The following is a 16152-nucleotide window of genomic DNA, read 5'->3' on the forward strand; positions in this document are numbered from 1 at the left end:
AATATATTGAATGGATACTTCAGGTAGTTAGCTTATATTACATAGAAATGGTAAGATTGGATGAAAAAGATTGAATCATTAGTGGCCACCTTTACAGAACCTGACATGCCACGTCTGAGCACAGCCACGGCTGCACTCAGATGTTACTCCAAAGGGGGGGGGGGTCACCTCTTTAATGTCCATTCTGAGCAATAGCAAGAGCCCAGTCTGTGCAAAAGGACCAACTTATAGGCCGTAAATTCACAGCAAAAGAGGCCTTACTCTGGCTGATATGGAATTGCATCTCACGGGATATATACCCCCAAAATACTCCCATTGATTGGATCAGTTAATGCAGCCCTTCCATCAGCATGCTGGGACTTGTAGTACCTCCGGCAGATGTACAAGCAGTCCACGGATCTCTGGGTCATGCAGCGGAGGGAGAGGACATCGCTGCTGGGTCACGCCAGCAGTTGTTTGTTACGTGTTGATGTTGCTATGATGTCACCCTTGGATGCTGCTGCAGTGGAGGTGCGGCTGAAAGCTACAAGGTGGTTGGTTGAATGAGATCCAAAGCTACTCCCAACCATCCATCATTCTTTATTCTGCTGCATCCTCCCCCCTGCAACACAATTACACTGCCAGCAAGTCATCAGCTAGAGGGACAGGGTGACTCTGCAGAGAGAAGCCATAGAGGAGGGGACAGTCTGTGCAGAGAGAGACACAAGGGGAGAGACTAGGGAGAGACTGTGCAGAGAGAGACAAGGAGAGAGACTGAGAGCAGAGAGGGTTTGAATCAGGATGATACCATAGAGAGACAAGATGAGAGACTGTGCAGAGAGTGACACAAGGGGAGAGAGTGTGAGCAGAGAGCAACACAAGGAGAGAGACTGTTCAGAGAGAGACAAGATGAGACTGTTCAGAGAGAGACAATGGGAGAGACTGTGCATAGAGAGACAAGGGGATAGACTGGGAGCAGAAAGCAACACAAGGGAGGAGACTGTTCAGAGAGAGACAAGGGGAGAGACTGTGCAGAGAGAGACACAAAGGGAGAGAGACTGTGAGCAGAGAGAGACAAGGAGAGAGACTGTGAGCAGAAAGCAACACAAGGGGAGAGACTGTGAGCAGAGAGAGACAAGGAGAGAGACTGTGAGCAGAAAGCAACACAAGGGGAGAGACTGTTCAGAGAGAGACAAGGGAAAACACTGGTCAGAGAGAGACAAGGGAAGAGACTGTTCAGAGAGAGACAAGGGGAGAGTGTTCAGAGAGAGACACAAGGAGAGAGACTGTGAGCAAAGAGAGACAAGGGGAGAGACTGTTCAGAGAGAAATGAGGGGAGAGAGTGTGCAGAGAGAGACAAGGGAAGATACTGAGCAGAGTGCAACACAAGGGGAGAGACTGGTCAGAGAGAGACAAGGGAAGAGACTGGTCAGAGAGAGACAAGGGAGGAGACTGGTCAGAGAGAGACAAGGGTAGAGACTGTTCAGAGAGAGACAAGGGGAGAGAGTGTGCAGAGAGAGACAAGGGGAGAGACTGTGAGCAGAGAGCGACAAGGGGAGAGACTGTGAGCAGAGAGCAACACAAGGGGAGAGACTGTTCAGAGAGAGACAAGGGGAGGGACTGTGCAGAGAGAGACAAGGGGAGAGACTGTGCAGAGAGAGACAAGACGAGAGACTGTGCAGTGAGTGACACAAGGAGAGAGAGTGTGAGCAGAATGCAAAACAAGGGGAGAGACTGTGAGCAGAGAGAGAGACAAGGAGAGAGACTGAGAGCAGAGAGAGACAAGGAGAGAGACTGTGAGCAGAAAGCAACACAAGGGAGGAGACTGTTCAGAGAGAGACAAGTGAGGAGACTGTTCAGAGAGAGACAAGGGAAGAGACTGTTCAGAGAGAGACAAGGGAAGAGACTGTTCAGAGAGAGACAAGGGAAGAGACTGTTCAGAGAGAGACAAGGGAAGAGACTGTTCAGAGAGAGACAAGGGAAGAGACTGTTCAGAGAGAGACAAGGGAAGAGACTGTTCAGAGAGAGACAAGGGGAGAGACTGTTCAGAGAGAGACAAGGGGAGAGACTGTGAGCAGAAAGCAACACAAGGGAGGAGACTGTTCAGAGAGAGACAAGGGAAGAGGCTGTATAGAGAGAGAGAGACAAGGGAAGAGAGTGTGCAGAGAGAGACAAGAGGAGAGACTGTGAGCAGAGAACAACACAAGGGGTAGACTGTTCAGAGAGAGACAAGGGGAGAGAGTGTGCAGAGAGATACGAGGGGAGAGAGTGTGCAGAGAGATACGAGGGGAGAGAGTGTGCAGAGAGAGAAGTGGTGTACCTAGGGCATCTGATACCCAGTGCTGGCTATTAAAAGACAAGACACACACTCCTCCGGCATACATATGAATTGGCCCCCGGGAGACTTGGGTGCAGGATACAGCCGGTATGGCTTATCCTGCTGCTGCACAAGTTCCAGGCAGCGTTAAATACTATTCCCCCTCTAGGTCCACGTGGATAGTGGGGAATAATGTAATTCGGTTTCCAGATATTGCTGGAATGTACTAACCCAAACATTTGTTTTCCTAGTTTTCAATCATGTTTTTTTTTTTTATAATTGGGGGAAAAATAACATACCGGTATGTGTGTGGTACATTGGTCAGATTTTTGAAATGTTACAATCAGTCAGAAAAATGTATTGTAATTCTTGACTTGAAAAGATATTTAAAAAAAATGGTAAACAACTGAAGGACAACTGAAGTGAGAGGGATATGGAGGCTGCCATATTTTTCCTTTTAAGCAGTACCAGTTGCCTGGCTGTCCTGCTCATCCTCTGCCTCTAATACTTTTAGCCATAGACCCTGAACAAGCATGCAGCAGATCAGGTGTTTCTGACATTATTGTCAGATCTGACAAGATTAGCTGCATGCTTGTTTCTGGTGTTATTCAGACACCACTGCCGCCAAAATGATCTCAGCAGGACTGCCAGGCAACTGGTATTGTTTAAAAGCAAATAAATATGGCAGCCTCCATATTCTTTTCACTACAGATGTCCTTTAACCTCCTTGGCGGTTAATTTTTTCTGCAAAAATTGCAGAATTACAATTTTTTTTATTTTTTTTTTAATGTTTCATGTAAAGCTACCAGAGTGGTAGCTACATGAAACACCACTAGAGGGCGCATGTGGCCCTCTAGTCCGATCGTCGCCGGCATCTATAGCAAACAGGGGAACGCGTATATAACGCGTTCCCCTGTTTGGCTTCTCCTGTCGCCATGGCGACGATCGGGATGACGTCATGGACGTCAGCCGACGTCCTGACGTCAGGCACACCCGATCCAGCCCATAGCGCTGCCCGGAACTCATTGATCCGGGCAGCGCAGGGCTCTGGCGGGGGCCCTCTTCAGCCGATGCGTGCGGCCGATCGCCGCAGAGCGGCAGCGATCAAGCTGTGCGCGCGGCTAACAAAGTGCTGGCTGCGCGCACAGCAATTTACAGAATGAAAATCGCCCCACCAGGGGCTGAGATCTCCCCCTGCGCGGCATAGCCCGAGCTCAGCTCGGGCTTACCGCCAGGGAGGTTAAAACTTATTAACCACATTAAAAGAAAAGAAGTAGCAGACTGTGCAGAGCGATTGACATGAGTGGAGAGACATGGGGAGAGACTTTGCAGAAAGAGAGGGAGAGATGAGACAACAGACTGTGCAGAGAGAAACAGATATAGGAGGGGACAGACTGTGCAGAAAAAGACATAAGGGGCAGATTGTGCTGAGAAAATAACAAAGGGAGAGACTGTGCAGAGAGAGACATGAGAGAACCAGATATAGGAGGGTACAGACTGTGCCAGGACACCAGGAGACAGCAGACTGAGCAGAAAGACATGAGGGGGCAGACTGTGCAGAGGGAGACATGAGGGGGCAGACCTAGTGAGGGGCATGAGAGGACAGACTATGGCTATCAGTCATAAAAGTGTGGTCGGTAAAGTAAATCCATGCGGGAAAACACCGCTTTCGGTATTTTAGACTTCAGGCTGCTCATTCATAAAAATCACGCCCGTTTCTAGGGCCGTGCGGCCCGTGCCGCCGCCCGGGGCGCTGTTGGGAGGTGGGCGCTGAAATGGAGGGGGGAGCCGGAGCCGCGGGGAGGGCAGCCCGACCTCTCCCTCCCTCTCCTGGGCCGCCCTCCGTGCTCCCCCCTCAGATGCAGAGCGCAGCAGCAGCCAGGGAGGGAGCGCTGTATACAACATACCTCCCTGCGTTCCAAGCACTGCTCTCTCGCCGCCGGTCTCTTCCTCTCTACCTATACGATGATACACACGCTGGTTCCGGCTAAACAGGAACCAGCGTGTGTATCATCGTATAGGCAGAGAGGAAGAGACCGGCGGCGAGAGAGCAGCGCTTGGAACGCAGGGAGGTATGTTGTATACAGCGCTCCCTTCCTGGCTGCTGCTGCGCTCTGCATCTGAGGGGGGAGCACGGAGGGCGGCCCAGGAGAGGGAGGGAGAGGTCGGGCTGCCCTCCCCGTGGCTCCGGCTCCCCCCTCCATTATGGGGACAGCTACCTATCTAACCTACCCTGGGGGGCACCTACCTAATCTAACCTACACTGGGGGGCACCTACCTAATCTAACCTATACTGGGGGGCAGCTACCTAATCTAACCTACGCTGGGGGGCACCTACCTAATGTAATCTACACTGGGGGGCACCTACCTAATCTAACCTACACTGGGGGGGCACCTACCTAATCTAACCTACCCTGGGGGGCACCTACCTAATCTAACCTATACTGGGGGGCAGCTACCTAATCTAACCTACGCTGGGGGGCACCTACCTATCTAACCTACACTGGGGGGCAGCTACCTAATCTAACCTACGCTGGGGGGTAGTTACCTATCTAACCTATACTAGGGGGCACCTACCTAATCTAACCTACACTGGGGGGCACCTACCTAATCTAACCTACCCTGGGGGGCACCTACCTAATCTAACCTATACTGGGGGGCAGCTACCTAATTAACCTACGCTGGGGGGCACCTACCTATCTAACCTACACTGGGGGGCACCTACCTAATCTAACCTACGCTGGGGGGCAGCTACCTAATCTTACCTACCCTGGGGGGCAGCTACCTAATCTTACCTACCCTGGGGGGCACCTACCTAATCTAACCTACACTGGGGGGCACCTACCTAATCTAACCTACGCTGGGAGGCAGCTACCTATCTAACCTATACTGGGGGGCACCTACGTAATCTAACCTACCCTGGGGGGCACCTACCTAATCTAACCTATACTGGGGGGCAGCTACCTAATCTAACCTACGCTGGGGGGCAGCTACCTATCTAACCTATACTGGGGGGCACCTACCTAATCTAACCTACACTGGGGGGCACCTACTTAATCTAACCTACGCTGGGGGGCAGCTACCTAATCTAACCTATACTAGGGGGCAGCTACCTAATCTAACCTATACTGGGGGGCAGCTACCTAATCTAACCTATACTGGGGGGCACCTACCTAATCTAACCTATACTGGGGGGCAGCTACCCATCTAACCTATACTGGGGGGCACCTACCTATCTAACCTATGCTGGGGGTAACTATTCTGGCTACCTATAGTAGAGGCACCCACCTAGCTAACCTGTACTGGGGCACCTACCTATCTAACTTATACCGGGGGCGCTTGCCTATCTAACCTATACTGGGGGCAACTATACTGGCTACCTATACTGGAGGCACCTACCTGGCTAACCTATAGCGGGGGCAACTATACTGGCTCATCTATGCCTGGCTACCTATACTGGGGTACCTATTCTTGGCTACCTATACTGGGGGGGACCTATACTAAGTGCAACCAGACCTGGCTAACCTATACTGCGGGCACCCATACCTTGCTTGGGGGGGGGGGGTCGCGCAATTTTTACACACTCGCCCTGGGTGCATTTTAGCCTAGAAACTGCACTGATAAAAATGTTGCCAGTTGCGATAGCAGTGCGGAGATTTCCCGAACTAGGCTGGCGGTAGGCTGGCGGCAGGCTTGCGGAAACACAGGAAGCAGCCGAGTTGATACATTTCTCCGTGTTCCGCTCTACTGCAGCTGCCTGGGAGGTCTATGTCTCTATTAACTTAACATTGTTATCGCCACATCCAAGGAAGCGTAATTTCCCGTCCTCATACCGCTTGTGTAAATCTTTATGAATGAACATTTTGTTACATTTGTTACGATAGTCACCGCACAAGGCGGTGATTTATCGCTCTGCTCGGTAATGTCAGCTTTTCATGTGGAAACAGCCTTTATGAATACACATTTTGCTATGTGCTTGGTAAAGTCGGCTGTTTTCAGCATTTCCGCATGCGGGAATGCTTTATGAATGATAGCCTATGTAGAGAGATATAAAAGAGGGCAGACTGTGCAAAAGAGACATGAGGGAGGGGACTTCTTAGAGAGCAAAATGACAGGACAGACTGTACAAAGAGAGACATGAGAAGGTAGACAGTGCAGAATGAGGCATGAGGGGACGCGTACAGTGAAAAATGGTGCCGGTTATATAATGGCGCCCCCTTCTGCCCGATATTTGTTTAGAACGATATTCATCTTTCTAATGGCGCAGACCTTGAGAACGTAATTTACCATTTCAAAACCTGCTTTTTTTTTGTCCTGCCTGAACACTATTTATCATTTTAAGCCCTGCTTTGCTGCTGTTTGGAAAATGTCTGCCCGCCGACTTTAGCGGTTAATAGCAAAGCCCCCTTAAAAGCTAGAAACACCAAATTTGCAGGGACTGTTAAGAAGATCAGTGGGAAGAAGAGGAAATTTTTTTTCAAAAGACCTTATCGTTTTTGAGAAAATCGATTTTAAAATTCTCCTTTTGACCGTGGGAAAATGAAATGCCCGCCGACTTTAGTGGTTACTAGCAAAGCCCCCTTAAAGGGAAAGTCCAAGCTGTAAAAAAACAAAACCTCCACTTACCTGGGGCTTCCTCCAGCCCCTGCCAGCCGATTTTTTTTTACAGCTTGGATGTTTCCTTTAAAAGCTAGAAACACTAAATTTGCAGGGAATGTTAAGGAGATAGGTGGGAACAAGAGGAAAACATTTTTTCCAAAAGACCTTATACTTTTTGAGAAAATTGATTTGATTTTAAAGTTTCAAAGGAAAAAAGTTACATTTAAATGCATAATGACACTTCTTAGGGAAACAATTCCCACCGACTTTAGCAGTTAAAAAGGTAGTGGGAAACAATGTTTTAAAAAAGAAATGTATACGTTTTTTTTTTTTAATTTTATGTTCAGAGTGTAGGAAATAAAAAAAATGGTGTGGGGTCCCCCTTCCGAGCTTCTGTACCTCTTGTCTCCCAAACAGGCTGGGATAGCCAGAATGCGGAGTCCCAGCCGACTGGGGCTTCACACCCTGAGCTATACCAGCTTGCATGCCTTCCTCTCACCCCCAGAGCCCTTGTCCAATCCATGGACAAGGGGCTCTTCCCCACCTCCGGTGCCCCAGAAGGAGGTGGGGGCGATGACTCCCCGGGGGGGGGGGGTTCATGGTGGTATTTAGGAGTCCCCTTTAAGAGAAGTGAAGAGAAATGAGTATAGGGGTACAAAGTACCCCTTACCCATTTCCACAAAGGGTTAAATGAAATAAAAACACAACAACGAGAAAAGTCCTTTATTAGTCTTAATTAACTAGAAATACTTATCTGTACCTTTAAGAAAATGTTCTCATGCCAATATCCTCGGAAAAGGTCCCACAGCGACAGTATCCTCTATCTTGCGATCTTCAGAAATACTTACCTGTACCTTTAAGAAAAAGTTCCCATGCCAATATCCTCTATCTTGCGATCTTGTTACATGTTGATTGAAGATCACTGCGCACACCCGCCGCCACAGATGCCGCCCCCGCCGAACTGCTCTCAGCTATAGTATAGCTGAGAGCAAAAAGCATCTTTAAATATTGGCTCCAAGGCTCCCCATTGGTTCCTTAACAGACCAATGGGGATCAGGAGGATGCTTTTGCTCTCAGCTATACTTAGTATAGCTGAGAGCGCGTCTATGCAGGCGCATTACCGCCAGCTCCCGCTGCCCTCCCTGCCTCTCTCACATCTGTCACCCTCACCCATGCTGGCTTGGTGCATTGGGTGCCAGCATGGGTGAGGGTGAGGGGTGGAGGAGGCAGGTGGGAGGGGAATGAGGGGTTACAGAGGCTCGGGTGGGGGGACCCCATGTTGTTTTTTGTTTTTGTTTTTAATTTCTCACCATCTGAACATAAAAAATTTGGTAGAATTTTTTTTTTTTAAACCGACGTGGGGTTCTCCCACCCGAGCCTCTGTAACCCCTTGTCACCCATGTAGGCTGGGATAGCCAGTATGCAGAGCCCCCTGAGCTATACCAGCCCGCATGTTCCATGGTATGGGGAGGCTCCGGGGAGAGGGGCGGCCAAGTTTTCCCCTCTCCCCCCGAGCCCTTGTCCAATTCATGGACAAGGGGCTCTTCACCACCTCCGGTGCCCCAGGAGGAGGTGGGGGCGACGACTCCTGGGGGGGGTTCATGGCGACATCTGGGAGTCCCCTTTAAGAAGGGGACCCCCAGATGCCCACCCCCTCCCAGGAGAAATGAGTATAGCCTCCGGCGATCAGAAGTAACAAGAAGGGCCGCGATGAGCGGCCCTTCTTGTTTTGCTTTCCTCATCGCCATGGCGACGAGCGGAGTGACGTCATGGACGTCAGTCAACGTCCTGACGTCAGCCGCCTCCGATCCAGCCCTTAGCGCTGGCCGGAACTGTTTGCTCCGGCTGCGCTGGGCTTGGGCGGCTGGGGGGACCCTCTTTCGCCGCTGCACGCGGCGCATCGCCGCGCTGCGGCAGTGATCAGGTAGCACGCGCGGCTGGCAAAGTGCCAGCTGCGGGTGCTTCTTTTTACTTTGTGAAAATCGGCCCAGTAGGGCCTGAGCGGCACCCTCCGGCGTCTCTGGACGAGCTCAGCTCGTCCAGAACGCTAAGGAGGTTAATCTACATTAACCATAAATACTTACCTGTACCTTTAAATAAAAGTTCCCACGCCAACATCCTTGGGAAAAGGTCCCACGGCGACAGTATCCTCTATACTGCAATCTTCTTTACATTGATTGAAGACCTCCACCGCCCTGACGCCACACACGCCACCCCCACTGCAGCCCTCAGCTATACAGAATAGCTAAGAGCGCATCCTATGCGATGCATTACCGCCGGATTCCCGCTGTCCTCCCTGCCTCCCCCACCTGTCACCCTCACCCATGCTGGCACCCAATACACCAATGGGTGCCACCATGGGTGAGGGTGACAGGGGTGAGAGAGGCAGGGAGGGCAGCGGGAGCCGGTGGTAATGCGTCTGCATAGACGCGCTCTCAGCTATACTAAGTATAGCTGAGAGCAAAAGCATCTTTAAATTATGGCTCCAAGGCTCCCCATTGGTTCCTTATCGGCCAATGGGGATCCTCCTGATCCCCATTGGTCTGTTAAAGGGAACCTAAACTGAGAGGGATATGGATGTTTCCTTTTAAACAATACAGTTGTCTGGCAGTCCTGCTGATCTCTGTAACAAGCATGCAGCTAAATCCAGTCTGAATTCAGTCAGAGCACCTGATCTGCATGCTTGTTAAGGGGCTGTGGCTAAAAGTATTAGAGACACAGGATCAGCAGGAGAGTCAGGCAACTGGTATTATTTTAAAATTAAAAATCCATCTCCTTCTCAGTTTAGGTTCCCTTTAACAGTGTAAGAATGACAACAGCTTAAATATTCTCCTTAAAAATCAATAGGTGAATTTTAATTAGCTGTTGTAGGCTCCACTCACTTTTCTAAATATTAATCCCAGTCACACAGTGACCAACTGTGTCAAGTTTGAGAACCCTATTATTAACAGTGTAAGAAATCTGATTGGCTGTTTGTGGCTCCGCCCCTTTCCAGAATTTGAACCCCAGTCACCCAATGACAGACTGTACCAGATTTGAGGCCTCTGCCATTAATAGTGTAAGAATGACAGCAATGTAAATATTTTCCTTGAAAATCAATAGGTGAATTTGATTGGCTGTTGTAAGCTCCACCCACCTTCCTAAATATTAATCCCAATCACCAACTGTGTCAAGTTTGAGAACCCTGACATTAACAGTGTAAGAATGGCTGCAGTTTATTTCTTCCCATGTAAAAAGTGAATTGCTTTTGGCTAAGCCCACTGTTTCTAACGTTGACTTACAGTCACTCAATCAGGGCCGGGCCGAGGCATAGGCTGGAGAGGCTCCAGCCTCAGGGCGCAGTGTAGGAAGGGGCGCACAATTCATTCAGCTGTCATCCCTAATTGTGTTTGAAGCAGAAAGAAATAAGAAAAGGGGATACATGGCAGTGACTGCAAGCCAGATAACTAGATATTAAGGTGTTGGGGAGGTTGTGGGCCCTGTGGCACTTCTTAGTCTAACAGCAATCAATGTGTGATGGCTGGGGTGGCAGGGATGGAGAGGCGCACTTTGGTGTCTCAGCCTTGGGTGCTGGAGGACCTTGTTCCAGCTCTGCACTCAATGACCAAGTTTATGAGCTCTGGGGACCTTGGCATCAATAATTTGAAGTTTTCCACTGAAATTTAACAAATCTGGACGTTTGTGGCCCCGCCCCCATTTGAGAATTTGAACCCCAGTCACCCAATGACCAACTGTACCAGATTTCAGGCCTATGCCATTAACAGTGTAAGAATGGCAGCAATGTAAATATTACCCTTGAAAATCAATAAGTGCATTTTGATTGGCTGTTGTAAGCTCAACCCACTTTCCTGAATATTTATCCCAGTCACCCAGTGACCAACTGTGTGAAGTTTGAGAAGCCTGCCATTAACAGAGTAAGAATGGCTGCTATTTGTATTTTCCGATGTAAAACATTTAGTTGTTCACTCCGCCCACTTTTTCAAACCTTGACATACAGTCACTCAGTGACCAAGTTTGTGAGCTTTGTGGTCCTTGGCATCAATAATGTAAATTTTCCCACTGAAGTGAAACAAATCTGATTGGCTGTTTGTGGCTCCGCCCCCTTTTCAGAATGTGAACCCCAGTCACCCAATGACCGACTGCAGCAGGTTTGAGGCCTTTGTCATTAAGAGTATCATGCTGGATACACACGTTGCGTTTCTGCGTTCGATGCGGCGTTCGATTCGCGTCGATTCGATTATTTCCGAGCATTTCCGAGCGCATTTCGATTATTTTTAGGTCGAATGCCATGTAAAGTATGGCAAATCGACCTAACAATCCATCGACCTGCGAATCGGACATGTTGGAAATAATCGAATCGACGCGAATCGAACGCCGCATTGACGCGGAAACGCAACGTGTGTATCCAGCATAAGAATGGCAGCAATGTAAATATTCCCCTTGAAAATCAATAGGTGAACTTTGATTGGCTGTTGTAAGCTCCACCCACTTTTCTGAATATTAAGTACTTGATGACCGTAGGCTTACATCCCCCTAGTAGTGACCAGGCTATTTTTTTACAATTCAGGCCACTGCAGCTTTAAGGCCTCGCTGAAGGGCCGTACTACTCAGCACACAAGGGATTCCCCCACCCCCCTTTCTGCCCACCAACAGAGATTTCTGTTGGTGGGCTCTGATCGCCACTGCCATGTTTGTTTGTTATTTATTTATTTTAAACAAATTTGTCTATTTTTTTTTTAATTCCCAGCCCTTCCCCCCATCAGCCAATCACCAGGATCGGCTGTCGTGGGCATCAGCCTATGACAGCCGATCGCTACTGATCCTCTGTAGGGGACAGTTGAGTAACACAGCTGTCTCCAGTACAGCGCTGCCTTAGATTGCATTGTAAATAGACAGTCTAACAGTCTGATGCGGAGCTCTATCACTGAAGCGGAGATGTGCGTGAATCGGCGCACAATCTCCTGCAAAAAACCCCACCCCAGGACTTCACACCAAATGGCGTTGAGCAGTCCTGGGGCTGCCGCCAAGTCTATACCAATTGGCATGAAGCAGTCAGGAAATGGTTAATCTCAGTTACCCAGTGGCCAACTGTGTGAAGTTTGAGGACCCTGGCATTAACAGTGTAAGAATGGCAGCAGTTTATATTTTCCCATGTCAAGAATGTAGTTGTTGGCTCTGCCCAGGGGCGTAGCAATAGGGGGTGCAGAGGTAGCGACCGCATCGGGGCCCTTGGGCCAGAGGGGCCCCGAAGGGCCCTCCCTTAACTACAAAATTAGCTCTCTATTGGTCCTATGCTCATAATAATGACTTCTGTAGATACTTTGAATAGTGGTAATCATTAACAAACTGTTCCCCATCCCCTTCTTGCACCTCTGACACTGTAGTTGCCATTGGCAGATTTTGGTGCGCCGTATAAATTGTTATGTATAGAGTGCTTGGGGGGCCCCATTGTAAAACTTGCATCGGGGCCCACAGCTCCTTAGCTACGCCACTGGCTCTGCCCACTTTTTCTGACATTGACATGCAGTCACTCAATTATCAAGTTTATGAGCTTTGGGTTCCTTGGTATCAGTCATTTGTATATTACCATAGAAATTAAACAAATCTGATTGGCTGTTTGTGGCTCCACCCCCTTTCCAGAATTTGAACCCGTCACCCAATGACCGAATGTACCAGGTTTGAGGCATTTTCTATTAACCGTGTAAAAATGCAGTAATTTAAATATTCACCTTGAAAATCAACAGGTGAATTTTGATTGGCAATTGTAGGCTCCACCCACTTCCCTGAATATTAATCCCAGTCACCCAGTGACTAACTGTGCAAAGTTTGGGAACCCTGCCATTAGCAGTGTAAGAATAGCTGCAGTTTATATTTTCCCATTGAAATTAGTTTTTGGCTCCACCCACTTTTTGTAACCTTGACTCACAGTCACTCAGTAACCAAGTTTGTGAGCTTTCAGGTTGCTGGCATCAAAAATGTGTGAATGGAAGCAATTTATCCACCCAGGAAATCTGATTGGCTGTTTGTGGCTCCGCCCCTTTAGTGAATTTAAACCCCAGTCACCCAATGACCATCTGTAGTAAGTTTGAAGCCTCTGCCATTAACAGTGTAAGAATGGCAGCAGTTTAAATATTCTCTTGAAAATCAATGGGTGAATTTTGATTGGCTGTTGTAAGCTCCACCCACTTTCTGGAATATTTATCCCAGTCATTCAGTGGCCAAGTGTGCCGAGTTTGAGAACCCTGCTATTAACAGTCTAAGAATGGCTGCAGTTTACATTTTCCCATTTACAATGAATGGCTGAAATTTGATTGGCTGTTTAATGCTCCACCCACTTTTCCTGGATTAGTAACCTCGGTCACCAAATGACCAACTGTGCCAAGTGTGGCGACTCTGGTTGAGTACTGTGAGAATGGCAGCGTTTTACATTTTTTCCATTGACTTGAATAGGTGAAATCTGATTTGCTGTCTGTAGCTCCACCCAGATGTGCAGGGGGGACACGAGACCCCCAGAACATATCATCCCAGGTAGTAAGCGATCTGTATACCAAGTTTCGTTCAAATCGGTCAAGGCGTTTCGAGTGATTGTGGCACACACACACACACACACACACACACACACACACGATTTTATCACTGGCGTAACAATAGGACCTGCAGCCCCTGCACCCACGGGGGGGGCCGGCCCCCCCCCCCCCCCGGGGCCCGCTCTGGGCCGTTTTGTGGGGGTTGGAGGGGACGCAGCATGAGGGGAAAGCCATGCAGCAATTCGGCGGGGAGGGGGGACGGTTCCCCCCCCCTCCCTCACCTCGGGGCTCTCCCCTCTGCACTCCCCTCCACTTTAAATCTAAGTCCGGGCAGTGTCTGGGCAGCGGCGGGCAAGCATGGGCTTAACCTTCCTGGCGGTAAGCCCGAGCTGAGCTCGGGCTATGCCGCCGGAAGGCACCGCTCAGGCCCCGCTGGGCCGATTTGCATAATTTTTTTTTTGCTGCACGCAGCTAGCATTTTGCTAGCTGCGTGCAGTGCCCGATCGCCGCCGCTACCCGCCGATCCGCCGCTATCCGTCGCGCCGCAGCCGCCCCCCCCCCCCCAGACCCCGTGCGCTGCCTGGCCAATCAGTGCCAGGCAGCTCTATGGGGTGGATCGGAATCCCCTATGACGTCACGACGTCGTTGACGTCGTTGACGTCATCCCGCCCCGTCGCCATGGCGACGGGGGAAGCCCTCCAGGAGATCCCGTTCTTTGAACGGGATCTCCTGATCGCCGATCGCCGGAGGCGATCGGAGGGGCTGGGGGGATGCCGCTGAGCAGCGGCTATCATGTAGCGAGACTTTGTCTCGCTACATGAAAAAAAAAAAAATTTAAAAAAAAAGATTTGCTGCCCCCTGGCGATTTTTTAGCAAACCGCCAGGAGGGTTAAATTCATCTTTGGGTGATCCGGATAGTAGTTATCCGGATGACACTCAGTACTGCTGTGCTGTGCTGTGTGACGGGCTGGGCGGGAGATCAAGCTTACCCTTCTGACGTCTTCTCCGGCCGTCCCTCGGTGCCTCCCACGATGCGTTCCACTCAGCTCTCACGTGACTTCAAACACTTCCTCCTTCCAGGTTGAAGGAGGAAGTGTTTGAAGTCACGTGAGCGCTGAGTGGAACGCATCGTGGGAGGCGCCGAGGGACGGCCGGAGAAGACGACAGAAGGGTAAGCTTGATCTCCCGCCCAGCCCGTCACACAGCACAGCACAGCAGTACTGGGTGTCATCCAGATAACTACTATCCGGATCACCCAAAGATGAATTTAAGCCCATGCTTTCCCGCCGCTGCCCAGACACTGCCCGGACTTAGATTTAAAGTGGAGGGGAGCGCAGAGGTGAGAGCCCCGAGGTGAGGGAGAGGGGGGACCGTCCCCCCTCCCCGCCGAATTGCTGCATGGCTTTCCCCTCATGCTGCGTCCCCTCCAACCCCCACAAAACGGCCCGGGGGGGGGCGCTCAGAAATTCTGCAGGGGGGCCTAGTTACGCCCCTGGATTTTATATATATATAGATTATTATTATTGTTTAGTATTTATATGGTGCCAACATCAGCGCTGTACAGAGTATATTGTATTGTCACTAAATGTTCCTCAGAGGGGCTCTGTAACGCTCGGTGAAGCACAGAGAGGTCTGATTACCGGTGACCTGCAGCGTCACGGGGAATACAGACGTATACCAGATTATGTGTGATCTGCAGTATCACCGATAATCCAATATACCAGCTAACCTCTGTTCACCGGAGTAGAGTGTAGTGTTTTGGTGTAACAGTAACACTTAGAGGCCTAGGCCTCAGTACAGTAAGCCGTACTGTACAGATTACTTCCGCAACCCTGAGCTCTCCAAGACGGAAGGAGTCAGACTGCTAGCAGGAAGTATCTTCTGAAAGTCACCCTCAGGCGGAAGGGTTACTAACAGAACGAAGAACCTCCTCCAATGATGAGGTCGGTTCTCGAGGTCGGACAAGCCAGGTCGTACACACACAGACAGATAAAGTACAAGATCGAGAGGCAGAGACGGAGTCAAAGTACAGGCAGGGTTCGGCAACGGGGTATCAGGTATATCGGGGTACAGAATCAGGAGGCAGAAACAGAGTCTAGGAGCGAGCCGGGGTTCGGCAACGGTGTATCAGAGATAACGAGGTACAAGATCAAAGTTCAGAAGAGTAGTCAAGGCAGGCAAGAAGTCATAACAAATATCACAATCAAACTAGTACTTTAAGCTATCAACAAATCTATCTTAGTGTAGGATTACAGCTCCAGCTGGTCCCGGCACACTAACGGATCTGACTAACGGATCTGGGTGCTCCCACGTATGTGAACGCAACGCCAGACAAGGAACAAATGAACAGCCAGCAGTATATATACACATATCCCCTCTCCAGCACCTCCCTAAGTGCTGGACCAATGAGGAGTGAAGCTATGGTCAGCTGACCTGCCTGGTCAGCTGACTCTCCCCTGAGAGTAATAAATTATGTTTGAGTGCGCGCGCGCGCGTCACTCTGAATCTTGTGGGACTATGAGTCCCAGCAACAGCAGCCCTGTTCTGCGGTGTCCCCGCAGCGGGGATCTGCTGGCTATCTGCCGCATTCAGCGCGGCGGTTTCGCCGCGTTCTGCGGCCTGATGCACGGAGGCAGCCGCCTCATGATGCGAGGAGGCGGCTGCCTCTCCGTGCGAGAAGTTCCTGTGTGCGGAAGGAGCCGCCCGCCGCTGGCTCATGGCGGCGGCTCC

The 16152-nt window shown here is 50.1% G+C and overlaps 1 protein-coding gene across 1 annotated transcript in view; it reads left to right on the forward strand.

Moving 5' to 3' along the window:
- Window positions 1-16152, forward strand: part of MFAP5 (microfibril associated protein 5) — a 195351-nt gene that overhangs the window by 68615 nt on the left and 110584 nt on the right. The gene's annotated exons all lie outside the window — the stretch shown is intronic.

The sequence above is a fragment of the Hyperolius riggenbachi genome, chromosome 10, assembly GCF_040937935.1.
Source record: "Hyperolius riggenbachi isolate aHypRig1 chromosome 10, aHypRig1.pri, whole genome shotgun sequence".
Classification (NCBI taxonomy): Eukaryota; Metazoa; Chordata; class Amphibia; order Anura; family Hyperoliidae; genus Hyperolius; species Hyperolius riggenbachi.